The sequence below is a fragment of the Zea mays genome, chromosome 6 (genome assembly GCF_902167145.1).
Source record: "Zea mays cultivar B73 chromosome 6, Zm-B73-REFERENCE-NAM-5.0, whole genome shotgun sequence".
In the NCBI taxonomy this organism is placed as follows: domain Eukaryota; kingdom Viridiplantae; phylum Streptophyta; class Magnoliopsida; order Poales; family Poaceae; genus Zea; species Zea mays.
Genome location: NC_050101.1, coordinates 19059926 through 19071651, shown reverse-complemented (window position 1 = coordinate 19071651; position 11726 = coordinate 19059926). Strand labels below are relative to the sequence as shown.

Genomic DNA, 11726 nt, shown 5'->3' with positions numbered 1-11726 from the left:
ATCACAAAAGTGTAGAACTAACCTCCTTTCCAGGTTGCAATTGTGGTGTTCCGTCTAACACAGGTGAAGTACTAACAGCCAGTACTGCATTTGTCTAAGAAACTGCAGATTCTGGCTACCCAGGATGCAAAGCCCTGTAGTTTATTGTGCAGGCGGAGCACATGCACCTCAGGTCAAAAGGCGATGATGGAAGAAACGTACAAAAGAAAGCTACCCGATCAGAGAACGCAACCGAAACATGTTTGTCTACAACGAAGCAACAAACCAACCAACAAAATTGTTAACCCTCCCTCCCTGGTGCTCAAAGGAAAGAACGACGCAACGCAACGCGGTAGCACAAGCACCTTGGAAAACGGCGCTGTGGCTGCGGAGGTGTCGTGTCAATGAGCAGATCACTTGGCCTTGTGCTTGGGAGGGTGAGCGCCACGGGCGGCGCCGTGTGGAAGCCCATGAACTGCTGCTGCTTGGGGGAAGAGCATCTGCCTGTCGGGGTGGGGCAGCCCATGTAGTGCAGGCTGGGCGACAGCCTGATCTTGGGGCTGGGGCGCCGCGACGGGATGGGCAGCCGCAGGGATGGCGCCGCTGCCGCAAGCCTCGACGACAGGTTCACCTACTCCAGAGCCATGCTCTGGACGTCGGCCGGGTAGTTTTGGAGGCAGCCGATGCGCGCGCCCGTGGGCGTCGACCACTTGAACGACGGCCGGCTGGCCATCATTGTCATCATCGATGGCTCGACGGCGTCCGTGGGCGTGTCCTCCGCCTTGACGACGTCGACCGCAGGCAGCTCCACGGCCTCCTCAGCAGCTTCTTCGGTGGCCACTGGGGCTGGGGCCTCCCCTCCCATGCAGCTCAAGTGGATTACTCCCAGCACGATGATGCAACCTAAGTTACATGTACAACAAGTGAAGGTGAAAAATACACTTCTGTTACCTATGAAGAAACACAGGCCTAGCTCACTACCTATCCACATTTTGGGTAACCATTGAGTGAACACGGTCAATCCTTTCTAGAGACACAAGAGCGTAATGGGCTGCATTTGGTTGTGCTCTCCTAAACCTTCTCCATCCAGCATAGCTCCTAGCCCAGTACCGCCTCTAGGCTCTAATAGAGCGAACAAACTCCTATGTGGTTCAAGTGGTAAGTAACCACAAACAAGACAATGAAAGAGAAAATTGGTGACTGCAAGAATGATTTCATAACGAAAGTTGGTTTAACTAATCAGTAATAACCAGAACCGAATTTGCAAAAATCATAAAGTAAAATTATAAAAGAATGCCACAATTCATAGAACAACTTACAGTAACAGAGCAAGAAAGAAGAATGATGAGGCCTACATAGACCAAACATCATTGATGATCATACTTTTGAATGATTTCTGTAGGTAAAATGTTAGCTCAAGAATAAAAAAATATCATTTTTAGCTTGGAGTCAATACTCCAGATAGTTATACAGCTGAACAAAGGTGAAGAGAATAGAGTTAACTTCTTATGTAATATAGCTGATTGTAACACAAGTAGCCTCTTTTTATGAGTCCTCACACAAAGACAATGTATGCAGATAAACAGAATAAAAACCTTGTTATCTTTATGATACAAATTTGAAATTTTTGTAAAAGATGCCAGCGTCCCTTTTAAAAATAGCACCATAATGAAAGAAATGTGTATCAAAAACAGCAAGAGACATCATTTGATAAGCAATGCTGGGCACACCTGATGAGAAAGTGGTTTAAAACCTGTACTGTATGCACCATTAGGACTGCCATAAAATAAGAATTCTGCTTGTTAGAATATTAAGAGTAATGGGAGGCTGAAAATATGGTTTCATCATATACAACAATGCACATACCTCATGTAATCAGGAATCCCAGATTCAGTGCTCATTCCTGCCCCAGTTACTACCATGAGCCTTTTACTAAAAGAGAGAAGGCAATGAAGTTCATTTCATTTAAACTACAGTTCAGAAAAATGACAAGTTCGTTCAAATATGGGGGGTCTCACCACTTATATATAAACTGATACAATAGGTCCACATCTTTAGGGCTTGGAGGATATGAATCAAGAACTATCCATTGATCTCTCAAAAATTGGATGTAAGTTTCACAATAGTCCTTAGGTGCCACAGCTGATGAACGGTTATTTCTTGCTTTCAAGGAGCGAAAAGAGCATCTCAAGGAGAGAGGATTTTCCCTTCTGTAAAGTAGTGCATTGTTTCCTGATGTTTTGGAAATTACAGAAATGAGTATACGACCCTAAATGAAACCAATTTCAAGTAGTCATTACAAAAACAAGAATGACATAATAAGAACCTCATAAAGAAAAGTTCCTGTGAAGCAACTTACCTCTAAATCCCACCCACAAACCTTTCATTGCCAGTATGCTGAGGCTACTACTGATCAAGTACACGAAGAAGATGGGACATGGAAATTCAATTCCCGTGCTGGGGATCTTTCAATGGTTTTACTGCTGTTGAAGTTTCTGTTTTCGTTTTAACAAGAAACTGCAGGTGAACTGAACTGACAGTCTTATTTACCATGCCGCTGCTTTGCACTCTGTTCGCCTAGTGGGATAGCTGAAGTACACGTCCTTCAGTTGAACATCACCCTTGACATCCTCCAATATGATACCTATGTTATCATCTATGTCAATATCTCGCTTGCGTTCAATTATCTTGAACATTCTATGTGCTGCTCCTTGGCCTTTTGCAAAAGTTGTCACTGATCGTGTTGCCTGGCCTAAGGACCTGCAGAAAAGAAGTATTTATAACCGAAATCAGCAGATATAACCTTATTGGGTATTTGGTATTAGAAGTTAAGCAGATGTTTTCCTTGGAAGCGCAAATAGTACACTTTACATTTGAATAGGCAGAAGATAGATACAGTCACTGTCATGTGATGGAGTCGAGGCTCGTCCACACAGAAACATATATTGCTCACTTATTGTCATTGTCATTGCCATTGTTCGTTTAAGAAAATTTTAAATGATAACAGAAAACTTACATTGCTCCGATCATGACAGACATGATAACAGAAATGACCATGCCACCATTGTAACCTCGCTCGACTATCAGCTTAGATCCATACCAAACAGCCAAGCCATAACTTGAAAATAAGATTGCCATTACAGAACCGAGTCCAAGGGCATTTACATCACCTTCTTACAGAGAAGACCGGCACACCTTTCTTATGAACGCCATTGAATGAAACAACCTTCAGATAAACATGGACAGATAAACCAGGTAAGCAGGATATATATCAGGAAGTTACTGGTGATGATAGTAAATGAATAGACAAAACAAAAATAAGTGTTTGCTAGCTAGTAGGACAAACCATCCTAATGGCACCAAGAGTTTGCTCCACGATGTTTCCAGCATCACTGTAGTTTGCTTGCATTCGGGTGGAGAGTCCTATCATCAACTTTGAAACAATTGCACCGGTAATGGCAATCGGAGGGACGCTTGAAAGCATGACAAGGGCCAGGAGCCATCCTCTCGTGAATGCAATGATGAAGCCACCATGCTTTCAACTGTGATCCTTCCTTCAGAAACAAAATAATGTCAGATCTCATTATCGACGATGGGTGACATGCACGAGCAGATCGAACTTTTGTATGGAGGTCGGAGATTGCATCCACGGGGAAGAGGTCAATCTCGCGGATGCTCTGCAGGGAGCGGTAGCTGCTGCGCCTACCGACGGAGGACGACACGGAGCCGTTGTCTTCCTCCCCAGCGGCCGCTTCTGTGGCGTCAAAGTTACTCCAGTCGCTGGCCATCGAAAGCGAGCTGAGGCTGGAGAGCGCCTCGATCTCGAGGTCGAGCGCGCGCGCCGACAACACGTGGCAGAACTCGTCCTCGAGCCGAGTCATGGCGACCTCCACGACGGTGCAGACACCGCCCGCGAACGAGGCGCGGCGCGGGCTGCCGATAGAGGCCGGTGACGCCGGCGCCAGGCGGCAGAGGTCGTCCACCGCCCGAAGGAACCGCTCCGCCTCGACACGCGAGGGTATTGGCGGGCGGGGTTTCTAGAACTTGATGGAAAGTGGATCAGCGCGGCGCCCTGAAGCGACAATGGCGGCTGGGGCGAGCTCGGGATGGCACCTTTCCGGGGGAGGCAGATTGTCGCGGGAGCCTAGAACTCGATGGAAAGTGGATCGGCGCGGACGCGACGTGCGGGGGATGGCGAGCTTGGGGGCCCCGCGGAGCGAGCGAGCGAGGGCGCCCCGAGATTGGCGGGCGGGGTTTCTAGAAGCGAGATTGGAAGGCGCCATGAATGGCGGCTAGGGGCTCGCCGAGATTGCCGCGGGGGAGAGGGGAGCGAACCGCGGTCGCGGCAGAACATGCACCAGTGGACGCCTACAATACACACTTAAGTAGTAGTAGAGATTGTAGGCGTGCACATGTGGCTGTGTTCTGCCTCCTACGACGTCGGTCGCGATATTCCAGCGACTCTCCATCCCCGCCGCCATCATCGCCCATAATCTCGCGCTACGCTCTGCTCTGCTCCGCGGCCTCCATGCCCTCCACATTTCACGGATCATCCTCCGCTCCCGTGGGCGTTCACAGGTGCACCGTGCCCCCGCTCCCGTCTTCCCCGCCTCCCTTGCGCGAGATGCCCGCCGCTGATGGACCCCCTCCCGAGAATGCCGCACCAAGCAGCCTCCTCGCCCCCTCCTCCGCGACCCCCTTCCATCCTCGCATGTGCACTCGGCACTTCCATTCGCACTAGCATGCACTCCATCCGCAGGAACCGCTCTCTGCATGCCTTCCTCCCTGTTCGGGTCCCACACGACGGTGGTTTCCAAAATCCGAAGGCGACAGCGCTACACAAGGAGAAGGCATGGGTCGCCGTGCAGAGGAAGGTCGAGGTCGTGGATCATGCGGAGCTCACCAAAGCCTACTCCCATAGGGACAAGGGGAAAATCGCCCCACCCCCTAGCTCGCGCGATGCCCAGCGATGGTACGCCGCCTTCCCTTGGTATGGTGCCCTGATAATCACCTCCCACCCCCACCCCTAACCCCACTCGCATGATGCCCAGGGAGAGCCTACGTCCTCCCCGCCTCGCTCATGATCAGCCGAGTTGGCCGCCGTTCTCATGGGCCCTCTCGTCGGTGCCCTCACGGGCCCTCTCGCCGGCGCTGCATGCGTGTAAGCCGTGTGCGGCTCCATCAAAGGGCTTCACCGAGGGGTTTCTTACGACGGTGAGTGCACACACACCAATGTCAGGAGCATCATATCAGCTCTGGGTCCAACAAGAGCAACAATGGACAAAGCTCAGGGCCCATGTCGTGCTCTGCCAGATCCATTCACGATGAGTCGTGTCGCGCTGTGGCCGACATGGCGACCCGCGGTTGCCCACACTCGTTAGACAGGACGACGGTGTCCACACGCGACGGCTCGTCATGCCATTTGCGGCCGTGAACAGGAACCAGGTAGGTCCTTTCTCATCTTAGGGTTAGAGTTTTGGGATGGGAAATTTTTGAGGTTTTCTAATTTGGCTTTCTAATCATGCAATTTCCCTCCTAATTGTTTATGCGTGCTTAATTTCTCGAATTTGGCTATGGTTGCTCTTAGTTTGGACTAATTTAGACTTATTGACATCAGGCCTTGGTACAGATGCTGAGCTTGACGGGACATTAGGATTGCTCTCACGAGGGATCACCCATTTCTCCCAGTCATCATGCTTCCTGATCTTGTTATCCTGCATTAACAGACACCGCGGCCTATACAATAAGCACAATAGGCCCAAATCATTCAGGGCTCAGGCATTTAAAAAAAAAATCAAACACAAATGCCTAACGTGTCTAGGTATGGAATTTACCCACGAGGATGGCAGGGCACAAATTTGAAAGGGGAATCAATTACACCAGTGCATCAAAAAAATTGCAGCTCCCGTGATGAGGGTAAAGCATTAACACAGTGATGAGGGTAAAGCATGGACGGGAGGTAACCTATGTACCAACAATTGTTAGCATTACTCAGATATCATAGTCCTATAATTTTTGTTGATTCGGCTACCTATGTACCAGTGTTGGATTCAAGTGGAATTTGGTGTGAATTATTTTAATGTTTCTCTTCAGCACATTTTATTTACTGCCTTCATGGTTCACTTGTGGTAAACCTCTACTGCTTAATCTCATACAAGCCTATTTCTTAATAATGAGATTAACTGTTAATTGGATTTGCTGTAGATTAGTACAACTTATGGCGTGTTTGTGCAGAAGATAATTCCATCCATGATGCACCAATGCTTTATATGAGCTCATTGATCAAGGGAGTCAATTTGGTTAAAGTTGTATGGTTGCACACTGTATGAGAAAAGAGGCTTGTATGTAGAAAATATGTCTAAAAATAACTTCCTGGGGTGTTTGCATTATGATAATGAAGCCTGAATAAATTCTGAGAAATAATAACCTAGAGGTTGGCATGAATCCATAGGTATGATTTTTCTTGTGAAGTTTCCTCCTCACTAAACACATTGGGTAGCATTAAAGTGTCGTGTGGTTGGGAAAATCGATAAAGAAAAACAGAGAACATTTAGCTTGGATGCTGAAATTTCAGTTTGCCCAGTTCTGAATCGGGTGACAATTTCGTCTATGAAACGACTTTTTCTCCTAAACTTGCAACAACAACAGCAAAACCTATTAGTCCCAAGAAAGTTGGGGTAGACACTTTTTCTCCTAAACTTGGTAATACAAAAATTATAGGGGTCTAGACATCTTTGCTATTATGAAATTTCATGATTTTAGCCCAGCAGGTCTGGGAGATATGGAATTTAGAACTTGCCTATCATGTGTTGACCATATTCTGTGCAGTTATTGGCCATTTTGGACCATCTTATCTGCAAACACCCGCATGTATCATTCTCCAGTTTTTACAAGCAGGAGCCTACTCCCCATTTGCCTCAGTTCATGGAAAATACTCTAGAGAAACAAGAGTGAGCTTTTCTTTTAAGGTTAGTATTTTCAGTTTTTGTTCCATGTATTAACCACTCGTGTAAAGTTTAGTTTTTGTTATTTTTAAATTTGTCAATACATTACATAATCCTGTCAGGTTGCACACCATGGTACATAGTGTTTTCAGATCTGCTTTGCTTTCTTAACGATGTACAAATACACTTGCTTTATTCATAGTGTTTTTGCCTTGTATTATGAGAGATTAGCACTTCCATTTTGCCTTGAGCTGATGTTCAAGTGATCTGAATACTACTAAAAATTAATTAGCACATCATCTTCTTTTCTATATTTGGCAATGGACAATGAGTGTGGTAGCTGGCTTGTTCTCTGGAAATTGTGTTATCTTATAATGGTGCACAAATGCTTTCAAAATTATTAACAAGCATAGTCTCCAGTAATTCCAATTAAATTTCCTTGCATTTTCCTCGTACATATGCAGCTGATGCGCTAATAACACTATCTTTATTGTAATCGTTTATGGATATGCAATTCCCTAATGGGCAACTAACATATGTTGTTGTCTAGGGGATACTAGCCGGTGGTTTCTTCTGTTTTTTTGGTGGGTTACTTCAAGCTCATAGAAAATATCCTAGAGAAACACGAGTGGGCTTTTCTTGTAAGTCGATCATGTTTTGTTTTGTTTTTTTGCCAGGCTGACATTCTGGAGAAAGAAATGGAGGCTGAGAGGACGAGATGCCAATAGTGAATTACCGGTCAGTGGAGATTCATAGGGATTCCCCGGCTGCTAGCAGCTCAAGCAGATCAGGAAGTGGCTCATCTTCATCTAATGGTACAGTACAATGGAGCAAATGAGTATCTGTCAGCATAAATGCTGAGTTATCGATCGAGTAGCTTGTTAATTCATTAAAATTCCTTGTAGATTCAGACTCTAATGTTACGATTTATTTTTTCAGTAACCAATGTCATGTGCTGGTGTAGTTTATTTTTTCAATCCATATATATACTTGCTAAATCTGTTTTTCTCTTCACCTTGTCTTGTGAGTTGCCTCATTTTCTTACGTAACAAAGTAATCTTGTGTGTTATTTTGTTGTAAAATATGTTATGTAGTTATCTAAATTGATCTACAGTTATGAGCCTCTGTTATGCAAATTACCTAGACCTGTTTTTGTTGTGGAGACCTGAAGATTCTGAAAATGCAATTATGTAGTTTGCAGTTATATGGTTTTGCATACCTGTATCTATTTGTGTAATACATTTGCCTGTATATATGCAACTTATATCCATCATTCTTCATGTCTGCAGATGACTGCATCTTCATGTATGAAGAGCTACCTATTCCTGTTTTCTTCATTTATGTAGGTATGCATATGACTGAAGATGACTAAACAGGACATTCTTCAGTTATACTTATACAGGTATGCAGGTTTTGTTTAACTATTTTCGGATATTCAAATTATATATAGCCATTTTTCTTATTTTTTTGGTCCTTTGTGTCAGAAAGGAGTTCCGGCCTATACTGCTCCACAACCAGAAGAGGCAATGACTGCTCTCAAACAAAGAGCTTCGGAGTTGGGTGTATGTCTTTTGGGGTTGTTTCTATTAGATATGATACTTAATGCAGTGTTGGTTTATGAAGATCTCTCTCCAAGTCGTTGGTCCTCTGGAGCCCCATCACCTAAAAGGTCAACATCTTGGGCTCCATGGATATCGGCAAGTTTGTGCCACAAAAATGGCGTAGAAGGCCAGTACACAATCTTTGTTTTTTTTGATTATGTGTATTTAGTAAATTGTCGAGATATTTGTCTATTCTGTATTGATTCTTTAAAAATAATTTATGCAATATTATAGTGTTTGTTCGAGATCTGTTCATTCTATTTATAATAATAATACACATTTATGTCATCGATATAATATTAGTGTTACATAGATTTTATATATCATAATGTTTTTTGTCATTCAGTATTTATGTTTTATACTAATTTTTAACTTCCGTGGCAACGCACGGGTACATACCTATAAGCAATAAAGACAATAAAGCTCAAAATAACATGATCAAAGGCATAAAACACATGTATGCTATAAATCAATCCAAGTTCCGCGAATCTAAGACATTTAGCTCACTACGCAGCCGGCAAAACCTTTTCTCATCTAAAGGCTTGGTGAAGATATCGGCTATTTGGTGATCGGTGCTAATATGGCAAACATCGATATCTCCCCTTTGCTGGTGGTCTCTCAGAAAGTGATGCCGAATGTCTATGTTCTTAGTGCGGCTATGTTCAACAGGATTATCCGCCAAGCGGATTGCACTCTCATTATCACATAGGAGTGGGACTTTGCTCAGATTGTAGCCAAAGTCTCGGAAGGTTTGCCTCATCCAGAGTAGTTGCGCTCAACACTGACCTGCGGCAACATACTCGGCCTCGGCGGTGGATAGGGCAACAGATGTTTGTTCCTTAGAGCTCCAAGGCACCAGGGACCTTCCCAGAAACTGACAAGTCCCCGATGTGCTCTTTCTATCGACCTTGCACCCGGCATAGTCGGAATCTAAGTATCCAATCAAGTCAAAGGTAGACCCCTTAGGATACCAGATCCCGAAGTAAGGCGTATGAACTAAATATCTAAGAATACGCTTCATAGCCACAAGGTGACATTCCTTGGGGTCGGATTGAAATCTAGCACACATGCATACGCTAAGCATTATATCCGGTCTACTAGCACAAAGATAAAGCAAAGAACCTATCATAGACCAGTATGCCTTTTGATCAACGGACTTACCTCCCTTGTCGAGGTCCAAATGTCCGTCGGTTCCCATTGGCATCTTAGCGGGCTTTGCGTCCTTCATCCCATACTTCTTGGGTAAGTCTTGTGTGTACTTCGTTTGAGAGATGAACGTCCCGTCTTTATGTTGCTTTACTTGAAATCTGAGGAAGTATGTTAATTCACCCATCATGGACATCTCAAATTTCTGTTGCATCACCCTGCTAAACTCCTCACAAGACTTTTGATTATGTCATCGACATATATTTGGCATATAAACAAATCGCCATTACAAGTCTTAGTAAAAAGAGTTGGATCCGCTTTCCCGACCTTGAAAGCATTAGAAATGAGAAAGTCTCTAAGGCACTCATACCAAGCTCTTGGTGCTTGCTTAAGCCCATAGAGTGCCTTAGAGAGCTTATACACATGGTCGGGATACCTGTCATCCTCGAATCCAGGGGTTGCTCCACGTACACCTCCTCCTTGATTGGTCCATTGAGGAAAGCGCTCTTCACGTCCATTTGAAACAACTTAAAAGAGCGGTGAGCAGCATAGGCCAATAAAATGCGAATAGACTCAAGCCTAGCTGCAGGAGCAAAAGTCTCCTCAAAATCCAAACTTGTGACTTGGGCATATCCTTTTGCCACAAGTCGAGCCATGTTTCTTGTCACCACCCCGTATTCGTCTTGCTTGTTGCGGAACACCCACTTGGTTCCCACAACATTTTGCTTCGGACGTGGCACCAGGCTCCACACTTCATTTCTCTTGAAGTTGTTTAGCTCCTCCTGCATGGCCAACACCTAGTCCGGATCCTGCAAGGCTTCTTCTACCCTGAAAGGCTCAATAGAAGAAACAAAGGAGTAATGCTCACAAAAATTAGCCAATCGTGAACGAGTGGTTACTCCCTTGCTGATGTCACCAAGGATTTGATCCACCGGATGATCCTTTTGAATGTTGGTGCGGACTTGGGTTGAAGGTGCCTGTGGTACTTCTTCTTCCTCCTTATCTTCTTGTTCTCACGCTCCCCCTTGATCCATGCCATTGTCTTGAGGTACCTGTTCCTCATCTTGAGTTGGGGGTTGCGCCATCATCGAGAAAGAAGGTTGATCTTGCACTTGTTGTTCCTACGGTCGCACATCGCCTATCGCCATAGTCCTCATTGCAGCCGTAGGAACCTCGTTCTCATATGTCATCAAGATCAACTTGCTCTCTTGGAGAGCCATTAGTCTCATCAAATACAACATCACTAGTGACTTCAACTAAACCCGAAGATTTGTTGAAGACCCTATATGCCTTTGTATTTGAATCATAACCTAGTAAAAACCCTTCTACAGCTTTGGGAGCAAACTTTGAATGTCTACCCCTCTTTAACAAGATGTAGCATTTGCTCCCAAATACACGAAAGTATGAAACATTGGGTTTGTTACCGGTTAGGAGCTCGTATGCCGTCTTCTTGAGGAGGCGATGAAGGTAGAGGCAGTTTATGGCATGGCAAGCCGTATTCACGGCTTCCGACCAAAACCGCTCCGGCGTCTTGTATTCTCCCAGCATTGTCCTCGCCATATCAATGAGCGTCTGGTTCTTCCTCTCCACTACACCATTTTGTTGTGGAGTGTAGGGAGCGGAGAACTCATGCTTGATGCCTTCCTCCTCTAGATACTCCTCCACTTGAAGATTCTTGAATTCAGATCCATTATCGCTCCTGATCTTCTTCACTTTGAGCTCGAACTCATTTTGAGCTCGCCTTAGGAAGCGCTTCAATGTACCTTGGGTTTCAGATTTATTCTGCAAAAAGAACACCCAAGTGAAGCGGGAAAAATCATCAACAATTACAAGACCATACTTACTTCCCCCGATGCTAAGGTAAGCAACGGGTCCGAAGAGATCCATATGAAGAAGCTCCAAAGGTCTTGATGTAGTCATCATGTTCTTGCTTGGATGACTTGTTCCCACCTGCTTCCCTGCTTGGCACGCTGCACAAGGCCTGTCTTTCTCAAAACAGACATCGGTTAGTCCTAACACATGTTCTCCCTTTAGAAGCTTATGAAGGTTCTTCATT

The 11726-nt window shown here is 45.0% G+C and overlaps 1 long non-coding RNA gene across 1 annotated transcript; it reads left to right on the top strand.

The window, feature by feature from the left end:
* The first annotated feature begins 8222 nt into the window (after window positions 1–8222).
* LOC103629054 (uncharacterized) lies at window positions 8223–8565 on the top strand. The gene is made up of 3 exons (XR_554086.2): window positions 8223–8325; window positions 8408–8485; window positions 8547–8565. It is a non-coding gene; the product is annotated as an uncharacterized lncRNA (long non-coding RNA).
* The last annotated feature ends 3161 nt before the right edge of the window (window positions 8566–11726 follow it).